A 15,093-nucleotide genomic window follows, 5' to 3' on the forward strand; every position below is an offset into this window, starting at 1 on the left:
GGGGGGGGGTGGTCCCAGGGAAGCTAGGGGCTGCTGGGGGGGTCGAGGTGCTCTAGGGCAGGCGCAGAGGGAGCAGAGCAGCCCCTGAATCCCTCAAGGGGCCGATCCGGACCCTGTCCCGGTTACCCCGGAGCCAAACCAGCAGCCAAGCCCTCGGGCCCACCCCAGTGCTGGTGGAGACCCCAAAAACGAGGGGTCCGGACCCCTCCTGTCTCACAGGAGACCCCACACAAGACCTCAAAGACATCCCCTTTTGGGGACAATTCCGCCTCTCTTGGAAAAACTTCCCACTTTTTGTAAACAACTCCCACTTTTGGGGAATGACTCCCCCTATTTAGGTAACAATGCCCCCTTTTTGGGGAAAATTCCCCCTTTTTGGGGAACAACTCCCCCCTTTTGGTAATAATTCCCCGTTTTTTGGCAACAATTGCTCCCTTTGTAGGAAAAACTCCCCCCTTTGAGGAAAAATTCTCACTTTTGGAGAACTACTCCCCCTTTTTGGGGAAAAAAATTCCCCAAAAAGGGGGAATTGTTCCTAAAAGTATGTTGTTGTTACCCAGAAAGAGGGAGTTTTTCCCCCAAACAGGGGAATTTTCCCCAAAAAGGGGGAAATGTCCCAAAACAAGAGAATGTTTCCCCCAAATGGGGAGTTGTTTTGCAAAAGGGGGAATTGATCCCAAATAAGGGGGAAACGTTAACAAAAAGTGGGGAGTTGTACCCAAAAAGGGGGGATTTTTCCTTATAAAGGGGAAGTGTTCCTCCAAAATGGGGACTTTTCCCCAAAAGACGGGGAATTGTTCCCAAAAAAGGGGAGTAGTCCTCAAAACAGGGGGAACTGTTTCCAAACAATGGGGTATTCTTCACAAAAAAAGGGGAATTTTCCCCCAAAGGTGGGCATTCTTGCCTAAAAAGGGGAAATTGTTCCCAAAAACAGGGATTTTTTCCCTGAAGAGGGGGAATTGTTCCCCTAAAAGGGGGAATTTTTAACAAAAATGGAGAACTGATCCCCCAAAATGGGACTCTTTCTGAAAAAAAGGGGGAGATGTTCCCAAAAAGGGGGAAATTGTTCCCCAAAGAGGGGGAACTGTTATCAAAAATGGGGAATTGTTCCTCAAAAAGGGTGACTCTTTCTGAAAAAAGGGGGAGTTGTTCCCAGAAATGGGGAAATTGTTCCCCCAAACAGGGTAATTGTTAACAAAAATGGAGAATTGTTCCCCCAAAATGGGACTGTTTTTGAAAAAAGGGGCAGTTGTTCCCCAAAATGGGGAAATTTATCCCCCAAACAGGGGAATTGTAACAAAACTGGAGAATTGTTCCTCCAAAATGGGACTCTTTCCGAAAGTGGTGGAGTAGTTCCCAAAAATGAGGAAAATGTTCCCCAAAAAGGGGGAATTGTTATCAGAACTGGGGAATTGTTCCCCAAAAGGGGAATCGTTATGAAAAAGTGGGAATTGTTCCCAAGAGAGAGGTGTTTTTCCCCAAACAGTGGGAATAGTTCCTAAAAGTATGTTGTTGTAACGCCAGCTTTGTAGCCCTGCTCTGGGCACACTCCAGGGCCTCGATGTCCTTCTGGTACTGAGGGGACCAAAGCTGAGCACAGCACTTGCGGGGTGGCCTCACCAGAGCAGAGTACAGGGGAACGATCACCTCCCTGCTCCTGCTGGCTGCACTATTTCTAATGCAGGCCAGGATGCCATTGGCCTTCTTGGCCACCTGGGCACACAGCTGGCTTGTGTTCAGCCGAGCATCGATCAACACTCCCAGGTCCCCTTCCTCTTCATAATTTTCTAGCCACTGTGCCCCAAGCCTATGGCATTGCATGGGCTTCTTGTGGCCAAAGTGCAGGACCCGGCACTTGGCCTTGGTAAACCTCACCCCATTCAACTCAGCCCAGCAGTCCGGCCTATCCAGGGCCCTCTGAAGGGCCGCCCTACCCTCAGGCAGGTTGACACTGTCTCCCAGCTTGGTGTCTGTAGTGGATTTATGTGGCAAGGTTTTGATAGCACGGGGGCCACAGGGGTGGCTTTTGTGAGAAGGATCTAGAAGCTGCCCCACTGTTTTCCAGAGCTGAGCCAATAAGCCATGTTGTTTTGCGCCTCTGTGAGAGCATATTTAAGACAGGGAAAAAAATGCTGAGCCACACAGCAGCCGGGAGAGTCAAGGGAGTGAGAAACAGCCTTGCAGGCGCCAAGGTCAGTGAAGAAGGAGGGGGAGAGGTGCTCCAGGCGCCGGAGCACAAGTCCCCTGCGGCCTGTGGTGAGGACCTTGGTGAAGCAGGTTGTCTCCCTGCAGCCTCATGGAGCATCACGGTGGAGCAGGGTTCCACGCTGCAGCGCGTGGAGGAGACCACGGTGGAGCAGGTGGCCCTGCACCGATGGAGGCTGCCGCCTGTGGAAGACCCCTGCTGGAGCAGATTCCGGGCCACACCTGTAACCCGTGGAGAGGAGACCACGCAGGAGCAGGTGACCTGGCAGGAGCTGCTGCCCGTGGGGGAGCCAGGTTGGAGCAGTTTGCTCCTGAGGGAGGGACCCCGTGCTACAGACCCATATCTGGAGCAGTTCTGGAAGAGCTGCTGCCTGTGGGAAGCCCACGCCGGATCAGTTTGTCAAGGACTGCATCCCGTGGGAGGGATCCCACAGCACAAGGGACGAGAGTGACCGAGAAGGAGCGGCAGAGAAGAAGCACTATAGACTGACCATAACCCCCGTTCCTTCGTTCCCCTGCACTGCTCGGGGGGAGGAGGTGGAAGAGGGTGGATAGGGGAGAAGGTGCTTTTGGCTTCTCTCCTTTGTTTCTCACTTCTCTATTATCCTATATATATATATATAGGATAATAAATAGAGAGCTACATATATAGAACAAAAATATGAAATAAAAGTACTTAAATATGTTTAAGAAAGATCAAATAAACAAATTTATTTAAAATACCTTAAAAGACCTATATATGAAATTTTATATACCTATATGAGATACTATTTACTAAGTTGTTTACAAATAACCGAACAGTGTGCAACAAAAGCCTCTGGAGAGTAAAAATTAAGTATGTTGAAGACTACTTGTCGGACCAGAAGGCTGAGATTTCTTTCTTAATTTCCTAGTAAGAAAAAAAAAGACAAAATAGCAGTCAGCACAAATGAAAGCTTAAGAACACTTTCTATTACTATAAAAATAAATAATTTGTAATACATGGTTAGTAATAGTTAGCAAACAGTGTGCTACCACCATCACAACGGCCTATTACCCCTTCTAGCTTCAGAGACATCCTTATACATCCAAAATAGAGAGGAGGATATCAACTATATGGATCTCTCTCAGCAGTGGTTTCACAACAATTAGAAAGAAGAAACAGTTCCTGAGAAGCCACAACAAGCTCAAGTTAATTTCTGGACTTTGAATAATTACTCCTTAAGTTCTCTCTCTCTCTCCATACAGTAGAGCACGCTCCTGACTAACTTGTACAGTGCACTCTGAATAGGAGAGATTTGTTTGCCTATGCTAAAGGAAGAAATAGAAAACCAAGAAAGCTACTTAACTTTTAATACTTAAATTAAATGTTAAGTTACAAAAGTTCACAGGCCATGAGATTAGAAATAAATCCCTTCTCGAGCTAAAAGATCTCATTTTTTTTTCAGGAGTGGCCTCCCTGAATCTAAATAATCCTCTCACAGGCAGAACAGAGTGTCCGTTCTAACTCTTTATCAGATGTGGAAAAAGAGATCGAGATGACCAGTGCCTAAAAAAAAGAGGCACTCTCTTTTTAAGGCAGACTGATCGGCACAACACATTTTATCTGTTCTCAAGCACAAGCAACTCTAAGATAAATGGGTTCAAGGATCTTCAATGTGAAGAGTGAACATCCAGCGTATACTGGGAACACCTGACTTGGACCATGGACGCCTCACGCAGATTTTGGAGGAGTTCGGACAACTCAGAAATCACCTTTTACAGGAAGAGACCAGAGAATTTGACTCAGTGTAAAACTGGCACAGGCAGAAATCTCCCCAATTACAGATGCTCAAGCGCATTAGTTAAAAAGAGATTAGAGTGTGACTAGAGAGAAGTCTCAAACTTATATACTTAAATTTCTCTCCAAGGACGAAACAACTGCTATCACTGTGCGTGACTGGCTGTAGAGGGAGAGAGAGCGAGTGAAAGACTTAGAAAAGCACCTTCCCTTCATAGTCCTCCCACTCCCAAAATGGTTCTTCAAGGAAAACTACTGACAGATTAAAGTTAACTGCTTTGAAAGGGCTGTGTGGGTGGACCCGTTGTCTTCAAGTTCAAGCTTTTTCCTGCAGAAACTGCCAACAGTTATGCCAAATATAACAATGGTTTTGCAAGATGGATAAACGTCTTCCAGACTGAAAGGGAGAAGTCGTACTGTTGTTGTTGTCTGTGCACAGACACCTAAACAGTAAAGAGCAATGCTAAACAACCACGATATCCCAGAACACACAAATACTGCGTAACAGTGACAGAAAGTGCTAGAATTCAAAACAAAAGTTACCTCCACCAAATCGGTTTTGTCGTAGTCTTCTCTATGGTTGTAAATACACTGATTAATGATGCCATATACTTTTTCCAGGTGATAAACGTCAAATCCCTTCGTTATCTTAGTGACAAAGCATAACAGTTTCTGAAGACAACAATGGAGCAAAACAACAACTTTAGAATAGTACAAGATCCTTTGAATACGCTCTATATCTTTTCAGAGGTTGAACAGTAACAATACAAGTGACAGCCTACTTTTTCTTACGCTATTAAATAAAATGTGACACTTCAGAGAACAGATTAAATATCCCATGAGATTTCAGCAGGGAAAATATGAGTTAATTTTTCATATTTCAGAGAAAGGAAAGGCTGAAATTTCGGACAATCTTTTACTACTAATCAATCACATCAACGGTTGCAATTGCAAGTCGACTGCTCCCAAAGCAGCAGGGAATGACATGATCCTCTTTGTAGGACAGCTGCTGCCACAGCAAAGCCACTGTTGCATTTCATTAGAGAAGCGTTGCAGCAGCGCGGGGCACTGTAAAAAGGCTGCAGATCTTGTAGATACAGCTGTGCCAGCTGGAAAAGGAAGCACCCTTAGGTGATTACCTTTACCCACGTGTGCCATGCCTACAACTCTGCTGGCAGAACAGGTTGCTCAAACGCCCAGAGCAAAGGTGGATTAGTTTGCTCAGTCCTACCTTTAAATTCATGGGTGGGTAAATAGCAAAGTGACTGCTTGTAGCAATCACCTCTCTCTCACACAGTCATTTCTATTACCAAAGATGCAGAGATGATAATCTCTGGCACAGCAACTGTGACAAGCTAGTGGCAGCACCTTCTTCCACTGCCACAGCTGTCCATTAGCTGTGTGAGCCTGCAAGTATGTAGCTTTAGGGAGCAGCCATACCAAATGGAAATACTACTGCCCCCTGGAAATAATGCTGCTTATCATCTTATCAGCAAACTCTGCCTCCCTCATGTATATATATATATATATATATATATATACACACACACACAATATAAGAACTTCTAATACTGCACTTTCAAGGAATTTCAGAAAAGTAGTCACTTCTCCATGGCTAGCTAGTTTACGTCAACCTGCTAACTTCAGGTTTAAAATCATCACTGCAAGAAATAAAGATCCTTTTCAGGTTCTTAATACATCAAAGCATGAAAAAAAAGTCCCCAAATAAAAGCCCTCAAACCCATCATTAAAATTACAAATCATTAAATGATATGCATAATAGTACTAGCAGGTTGTCAATGTGGTATTTTAAAATTCAGCAAGGCCTTTTATCTTAAAAATTAGGCAAAGAATCTATCTCCTAAACTACAGATGACCAGAAGCAAATGGTAGCCTACAGAAATTTACACGAGGTATGGAAACTAAACAGTCACAGTGCATTACAGGCTGAATTATTTCACTATCTATATGTCCTTCCAATTAATTGTTTTAATTGGCATTGGTTAACAATGGGCTTAATTTGCAATTTTACATGTCGCAGGAATATGTCCTATTTGAGCATCAAAAAAAAAGCTGAAATTAGACATACTTTGAGCTCATAGCGATCCACGATAACTATGTAGTCAATCTCTGCAGGAACTTGTACAGGGTTCTCATCACTTATCTGTTGCTGGTCTTCTTCCCAAGAACGTTCAGGAGTCACTGCTTGAAATGCCCAGGAATCTGGAAGGACACAAATTTCTTCAGTCAGGTTTTCTGTTTATCTAGAATACAGTCTCAGTGAAGTATCCTGTACCTGCAAAACAGTCTCTCTCTACAAATACAGAGACAGAATTGTTATCGTCTGCACTGAGAAATACTTGGCTTCTCCCTTCTTTCCAGCTAAAGCCACTGCTCCATAAAAATTAGAAACTAAGACAAAAAAAAGCAAACAAAAATACCCACAAACAAAAAGCACTAATGAAAAGGTTAATAGTGGAAAAAAATAGTCATGTTGCCAATTCAGGTTAGGGAACACATCTTAGAGTACAACATTAGGGCTTAAGTCTCCTATTCCACATGTTACTCTGGATCCACGCATCTTGAAGTGCTGCTTTTTCACCTAAGCTGCTCGTTATTGGAAAGCACCTCGTACAATAAAAGAGTGTCAGTGACTGCTGGCTTTCAGTTAGGTACCATTAGAAAAAAACAGACTTTAGAATCAAAAAACCAGCACCTACAGAAACGTGGGCTTGGCTTGCACAATTAGAGGAGCAACATCATTACAGAATAAACTGTGTGATGATTTTTGAGAGCTGTAACAGAAAAAATAGAGTGAAATTGAAGGCTAAAGCTAATAAATAGTGCAATCCTCCTCAGCAAGAATAGGGTGCTAAAGGATCTGATGGACTTCTCCCTTACCATTTGAACTTGGATTTCCATTAGTTATAGTTCCCCATCTTGGTGTTGAATATCCACAAAGCTTAGCACTTTCCTTTTCAGTGTTAAGTTTAACTTGACATATGTCAGAAACATGTTTGTCCACAAACTCTTCTTCATCACTATCGTTTTGGTCATCTGTTGGTACTCTGTTCTCTTTATCGAATCGAGAACTCCTCTTTGCTGCAGCACGCGCACAGTTGTTCCTTCTGCGCTTTCTTTCTGATGCACCTACAAAGAGACAGCATAAAAAAAAAATAATCCAAAACATAACCAAAAGAATTCTTTCTTCAAAATCCATTATCTTCATCTTACTTGACTGACAAGGAAAACAAAGGAACTGAGCTACCACTGCCTACATACGCTGAGAAAAGAGTTGAAAGTTAATGGGGTCAGTTTGCTATTAAGATTAAAAACAAGCAAACAAACCACACACACAGCTACGGAATTTCATTCACTAGTCACTTTCAGGATTTTACATGCTGAGGATTCTTACTTTGGATGGGCAGTATTAATACAACGTGAGGTTATTTGATAAAGTCACCGTCTTACTACATGAACTAATACAGATGAACATCATAAAAGCCTCTGGAAATAAGCTCTCCTTCGAGTCTGGTATCAAGCTGAAGACTTCAAAAGCTGAATACGTGTTTGGAAGAGATTAATTAATGAGACAATTTTAAGGGAATATTCAAAGGAGAAAAAACGTGAAGACTTATACCTCGTACGCTTCCTGATTTGGTAAACCTTTTGTGAAAAAACAAACTTTGTGGTTTTGCCCAACATTCGTAGTATTCATATAGTATTGCAAAAGGATATGGGTGGAGTCCATGGCAAAATTCCCACTCTCACTAGTTAGACTTCCCTCCTTCAACTGGGAATCACAGTATGAGGTAGCTAAGATTTTAGCATTTGGGGAAGGGAGGGGTGGAGTGGGGGTAAAAATACCATTTTGCATAATTAAAAACTAGTTAAGTATTCAGAAACTGCCATCCACAACATTTTTTACCTCAAGAATTAGCAATTTAGGGGCAGCTAAATGTCAACTGGGCCATCAAAGTTGTTTTTGTTTGTTTGTTTGTTTTTTATATTGTAAACCAACTTTCTTTGAACTTTAATTCATCACTATATTGAATGAATGTCCTCTGGATTTCTCTCTCACATTTTGAAGTAAATTTGAAAACAAAATACCTCTGGCATAAAGAGCCAGGCATCAGAGACACCTGTTGCGCCTCAAGAACAGAGAAGGTATGAATGACAAGAGCAGCTGAATAAAATGCAACTTACCATTAGAAATGGGTGTACTGGCATCTACAGGTGCCGCTGGCATCGCCTCATTTTCATTACTCTCTTCATCTGGTTTGTCGTCTTCAGTAGCAGGGTTCTGCTGTGGTGACTTGGAGTCGTCCCATGGAGCACACGCTGGAGAGGTGCGACCTTGCAATAAAGAATAGATACCAAAGATCTTTGTCGTGCATTTTCAGTTACAAATGCAGAGACAAGTCTTAAAATCCTTAGCGTTAAAGCACGTACCTCTTTTCTCATGAGATTCTTTAATTTGTTCACAAAGTCGTCCAAACTCTGTATCCATTTCGTTCCTCACCATTGAATATGCAGTGTCTTGCAAAACATAGGCTCTGTGACGATCTGAAATTTTTACAGACTTTAACTGAATGTTGTCTACCAACCAATGAAACTGTTTTGATCACAGAAAAAAATTGCTTTCTTCATAGGTTGGTTCCGAAAGTTTATCTCAGTGAATATTTTCAGCATAACAACATAGAAGTTAATTAAAACAAAAGCACTAGTTCCTTGGGAACACTTATATCACAGTTCCATACCCAAGTAGCAAAATGGTAAAATATTTACAATGTGGTAAGAGATGTTCTCTGTGGATGCCCAAAATCATCTAATCCATCTGAAGTCTACTGTCTGAACACAGCATTTATCCATCTATACGTTTGACCGATTTTTTAAACTAGGGCTAAAAAGCACATCCTCACCTGTAGATCTCTGATCCGGGTAGTACTCTAAGGCATTGTTACAGATTAGATCGATGTCCTTCAGATAGTCTCCTGCAGTGAGGTACTGGCGTGAGTCAATTTGAGTCAGAACTGTTGAAAGATCCATCGGCTCTTTAATCCTTGTGGCATAGTCAGGTACCTGCAGATCAAATACAAGCATTCAGAGGTTTTCTTAACCTTGCACACTGTCTACCAAAATTATTCTGAAAACTTTAAATAAACGACTTCCTAAAAACTCTGAACATTTGCGATGCATCAGATTGCATTTGCGATGCTGAAATTAACCAGTTTGCTTCTCAAAAATGGAAGGGCTCTTTCAACTGGCATTAGAGCTGCTAGGAGAGGACAACAAGAAGTAGGGCGGTCAGAAGCACGTGCATGGTAGAGAAGAAACACTGAGGGTGGGAGATTCATTTCACTTTGCTTCAGAAAATCACAACAGTGAAAGCTGAGTAAGCCACCCGACATTCTCTTTGTTGTCGACATTGAGGAAAAGGTGCATGCATTGCACCTGTGAAGTACCTATTGCAGGCATCTACTTTAGAATGAGATAACTGGGCCCAGAGGTGCTGAGTTCTTCCCTCAGACCGTAAGAGGAGCCTAATGACTAGTTCAGATGAGGACATACGTATCTGTCTGGATTTTTCACAGCTCAAGAACCTAGGAGAAAAGGGGAAGAAAAGCCAGTGGATGCCCACATGAAGAGGACTTTGCTGATCCGCAGGTATATTCAAGTTATATCTGTCTTTGAAATATACGCCGCTAGTTTAGACTTATCTAATCAATTATGGAGAAAAAGGGATCTAAGCAGCCAATTGGAGGAAAAAGAAAACACACTGCACTTATGGTTGATTCCTATTGAGGAGTTCCAGATGAAACAGAGAACAGGATCTCAAAACTTACTTTTACAAACGGCTGCTCCTATTCCTGTTCCCACAGGTACTGACAGTCCAATAAAGGGCTTTAGACTTCATTAAAGTACTCCTGTAAATACTGTTTCTAATTATAAGGGAGGATCTCTGTGCTTTTCAGTGCTGTGACATGCCTACATATCAAAGCCTTTTCACGAGCAAACTGTGTTGGCATTTGGACTGGCTTTTTAGAATGAAACCAGGGCTTTCAGCGAATAATCCAATAAGAGACATTTGAGAGTCAGCAGAAGTAAAAGCACTGCCTCTGCTTCTTGCAAAATCCTAATAGCGCAGCCCTAAAAACAAAGTTGAACCTTCCCCAAAACGCTGAGAAATACGAACACTGAGAAGTTACAGACACACACAGATCAGCACTAGGTTACCTTCTGTGGGTCAACAGGCTTTGCAAATTCCCTGAGATGTCTGTCAGTGGCAAGTCTGTGAGTAATGTCCCTCAAGAAAATTCTAAGTTCACGCAAGGTATCCTCCTCTTCCTCCTCCAGCATCCCTACTTCTTCCTCTTGTGGCTTCTGAGGCTCAGCTGCTGGTGCTACAGGCAGGACTTCCAATGTCTGATCAACTTCAATTAATCAGGAAAAATTAGCCAATTTACAGTACTCAAATTGAAGCATATGACAAATTACTGACAGAAAATGACCACCAAAGCAAATCCCAAAGAGCTAGTAACTTCGATAGGAAAGTTTTAGATGTACTCCTGTCCTGGTTTCAGTTAGCACAGAATTAATTTTCTTCCTAGTAGCTGGTGGAATGCTGTGTTTTGGCTTAGGATGAGAAGAGTGCTGATAACACCCCGATGCTTTAATTGTTGCAGAGCAGTGCTTATACTAAGCCAAGGACATCTCAGCCTTTTGCTCTGTCCTGCCAACGGGCAGGCTGGGGGTGCAGTAAGAGCTGGGAGGGGACAGACCCAGGACAGGTGACCCAAACTAGCCGAAGGGGTATTCCATCCCATCTGACATCATGCTAAACAATAGATAGGGGTGGCTAGCTGGGGGGAGGGGGCCGGACTGCTCGGGGTTAGGCTGGGCATCGGTCAGCGGGTGGTGAGCAATTGCATTGTGCATCACTTGTTTGTACATATTATTATTTCCCTATTATCACCATTGTATTATTATTATTTTGTTATTATTATTTTCCTGTCTTATTAAACTGTCTTTATCTCAACTCACGGGCTTCACTTTCCATTTCTCTCCCGCGTCCCAGAGAGGGAGGGGGGAGGGTGAGCGAACGGCTGCGTGGTGTTTAGCTGCCGGCCGGGTTAAACCACGACAACTCCTTATATCCTCCTCACCTCTTTTCTTTACAGGAGGCTTAGCCACTTGATTTAGAATTAGGTCCTCAAAAAAAGCTGCTCTCCCTGCCCTTCCAGGCAACTCAATATTGCACGCTTCTCCAAATTCCTTATTAAATAATTTTTGGATCTAAAGCAGAAGGAGGAAAGACATTTCAGATTTAAGCCCACAAAAACTCACCTTCTATTCCAAAAAGACAAGTACCTTTTAAAATTAATAATAACCTGAAGAACACAAACTGAAAAAAGTTATCTTCCTGGCCTTAAAAGGCTACATTTTCACAGGCTGGCACGGCAAATTCAAATATCACCTTTAAGAATCACCTATAGAATTAAAGCTCGCTGAAGGGATTGTACGCTACACTGATAAAGTAATGGCTTTCACCACATCCAACATCGCTTCCTTTGTATTTACTTGCCTTGCTTCATCCCTTAGTTAGAACCTTTATGGCTATAGAGGGAAGAGAAAGGCTTCAGCAGACAAGTGAGGGCTTTTTGCTGAGTTTTTATTTCTCTACCAAAAGGTGTCTGAAGTAGCTAGTACCTCTACGTCTTCCTCCATTTTCCATTTCTAGTATTAAAAGGTAGGTAAGGAATTTCACTACTTATTTTAGAAGGAATTTAGAACCTGTACAAAAACCTCTGTGGGAACTCAAGCACTTTCAAAGCAGTTGATAATAAACACGTCTAGGTAAGACCCGTTCTCTTCCCCCAATAACTGAGACAAAATAATCAGAACGAGAACAGCGTGTTCCTGTTTTGGGCACCTTCCCTTAATGTAAACTCTCAGAAGTCAATGAAGTTCTGCATGTACTTTTACTACAGTTTATTTAGGAATACAACTAGAATTCCATTCCAAAGTTACTTGAGCAGAAATTGGAACTCAGCTTTCCAGCTTGGAAAGCTTTGGCCTATATGAAGAAAGAAACTGATTTTTATTTTTTTTTTTAATCAAAGTGTTTCAATTCTCTACTAAATTGCATTATTAGCAGTTTACCCAACATAGCACGGAATGGCAGACTGTCAGAAGAAATCTCTTCAGTAAAAACATCCTCTTGTCATTTCAAGCACTGCATATTCTTGACTGAACCACTTTGTAGCCACCGGAATTATTGTATTAATTTATTATTTGCATGCGTGAGAAGGGGGTGAAAGTCACTTGCTTGACTCAGAAAAAACTTTAAGCAGATGCTTTCACAGTATTCTTTTTCTCTAAGCTAATTTTAAGTGATTTGTTAGGGTGCCTGAGTAATAACAGTAGGCATTTAAGAAAGCACAGCATTTTGATGCTGAAAGCATTCATAAATTATAAGAAACTGAAGAAATAGTAAGAAAAGTATTGACAAATAAATACCTCTTCTGGGAGCTCTGAGTGACGTACATCAGACGTAGCAAGCAGTAAAACAGGCGAAAATGCTGGAATGTTACGTAGTAGAGTTAGAAAAGTAAGTTTCAAGGCAGGTCCAGTGTTGTACCACCATAAATGGGTATCTGGGACATAAATTATGCTTGGTGCTGTCTTCTGAGCATTTCGGATCAGCTAGTGAAAAGGAAAGCTTGGGTAAGAAAACTAAAACACGGAGAATAACCTGTTAATACATAGCTACATAGCCATCTGACTGCCCCATGAAAGGAAACTATGTGAACAGAGTGGCAAGCATCCTGTCACATAAGGAATTTCTCTGGGCACCCTTTCAGATTATCAGTATTCGGAGAACTCTAGTCAGAAGATGGGAAGGATATATTCAGGCAGTGGCTAGACACCGTAGCTATATGGCCACGGCCACAATCATCGCATAACAAAGAAAGGAAATGTCCCTCTTATGGGACACATCAGTATTCAGTCGTGTAACATGTCTGTCCTTACTTGTATAGCTCTCAAACGTTTCCACTAAAGGTAAAAATATTTTAAGGTAGTGATGCCAAACAATAAAATGGATTTCCTGCCTAAAAGTAAAAACACCAAATCTGTTCATTTTTTCTAGCTAAAACCACATCAGCGTGTTAATGCTTTTATTGCACACACTGCAACAGCACAAGTTGTGTATGTCCATGTGAAAACAAAATAAACAGAAGCCCCAAACCTTGGTTGCCTTACTAATATAATTTAAAAGAAGGCTACAAAAAGTAGCCGACATGCAGTCTGATACAGAGCCATCTACTGGGAGCACACAGTCTTAGGAGGCAATGAGAACTACTTTCTGCATCCCAGGGAGATGAGCAGCATTTCTTTCCACAAAGAGATGTTTATTAGCAACACCGCCCAGCTTCCTGAGCTGCTAGCAACATCCTCACTGTAAAATTGGATATGGAAAATGTGGACATGTACAACATCCAGATTGTTTGTGGTGCTGTCTAAAAGAAAAGGGGATTTTCAGACAGAAGCAAACATCCCAGCACATTAAAACAAGGCCACCTTCATTACCAATGAATTTTGCTCACCTTACTTGCAACTCGATTGATCCTCTACGTACAGTCAGTGAATCCGATGAGAATAAAAGGAAATAAGATACCTGTCCGCAGATTTCTTCTGGCGGCGCAACGTTTGTAAGCAGAACAGAAAGGTCCAGGGTGTGAACGGGAAACTTCTCCAAAGCGTGCAACACCGCGGGTGCCACGTAAGAAACCTGGCCGTACCCTTCTTTTCCTACTATTAGCAGACGGGGCCAGCATGATGTTGGTTCGCAGAAAGCACTCCTAGAACAAGAGTTAAGAAAACAAGCTTATAAATGAGGTGCTGAATAGACACACAGATGTTCCAAGTACTTTTCCTATAGATTTTCTTTTCCCTCCCCAAATAATCCAAATGGCACATTAAATACATGTAAGATTTCCAGTTAAGTTATTCAGTCATTCCAATTGTTTCATCTTCTTCCCTTGTGTTTCCTATTCTTTACTAAACCAAGACTGCAAATTAATATCCCTGCAATCTTGCTTTACTACTAGGAAATAAATTTGCAATGAGCATTTGTTTCCCCACTACAATCAGGCTGTACCTTTGCTGGCTTAAATCAAAGATGCTAGAGACTTAGCCTTGCTCTAGAGGACAGAAAATCTTCTGGACAGCACAGCAATAGAAACTGAGAAAAATAACTGATCCAGCTGCGACAACATGATCTAACTTAACAACCGTGGGCTTGCATGACTTCCATACTAAAATACCACAAGATTAACACAACTAGGTGGCTTAACAAATACAGACACCATTCAGATTTTTCTCAAGGTGTTTTAACAAGCCATTTCTCAGTGTTCTTTCTACTACAAAATTCACTACTGGTTTAAGAATCCTGGAAAACAGAAGGGCAAAAGGTGGCAACACAAACCCATAAAGTTGGGGTACTTTTAGCTAAAAGGACAGACAGGACATGTATGTGGTCTTGAGTCTTTCAAAGAATGCCATGGATTAAGTCAACGTGTTCTGGTAGTCTACGGATCACTTTGGCTTAGGAAGAGAAGCCTGGGCTTTTCAATTGGGTCATTCAGAGCAACTTCATTACCACTTTAGTCCCTTCACCCTTTCTTCTTGTGAATACCAAGCACCCCTTCTACACACTAACTTGATGTTACCCCTTCGTCTACCACCCCTCACACTCTTAACAGCTGGAACTGTTTACAAAGGCTCATCAGACCTGAGAATTTAAACATAACAGGGATCTGTCTTTCTTTACCTGCTGAAACAGAGGAGTTTTTTCTCTGGTCCGTCAGGCATTCCATCTTTGAATTCATCTCCAGAAACCAAGGATGCATCGTCATCACTGTCGAACATATCATCTTGTAAAATAGGATTTAAATGGTCTGAAAGGCAAAAGAGGTTTGTTAACTTCCCTGAATAGCCTTTGTCTCTTTCTCTTACATTAATACAGCTTCTAAATCAGTGCCAAAACCCTTTCTTCATTTGAGAGCACACACTGAAAGCTATTTCCTAGAGTTCATCCCACCACAGATCTAAGGAGATGGCACAAG

General features: G+C 42.0%; 1 pseudogene; it reads right to left on the minus strand.

Moving 5' to 3' along the window:
• Positions 1-4,121: 4,121 nt before the first annotated feature.
• Positions 4,122-15,093, minus strand: part of LOC137847507 (ATPase family AAA domain-containing protein 2-like) — a 35,172-nt pseudogene continuing 24,200 nt past the window's right edge.

This window comes from Anas acuta, chromosome W (genome assembly GCF_963932015.1).
Source record: "Anas acuta chromosome W, bAnaAcu1.1, whole genome shotgun sequence".
NCBI classification, from domain to species: domain Eukaryota; kingdom Metazoa; phylum Chordata; class Aves; order Anseriformes; family Anatidae; genus Anas; species Anas acuta.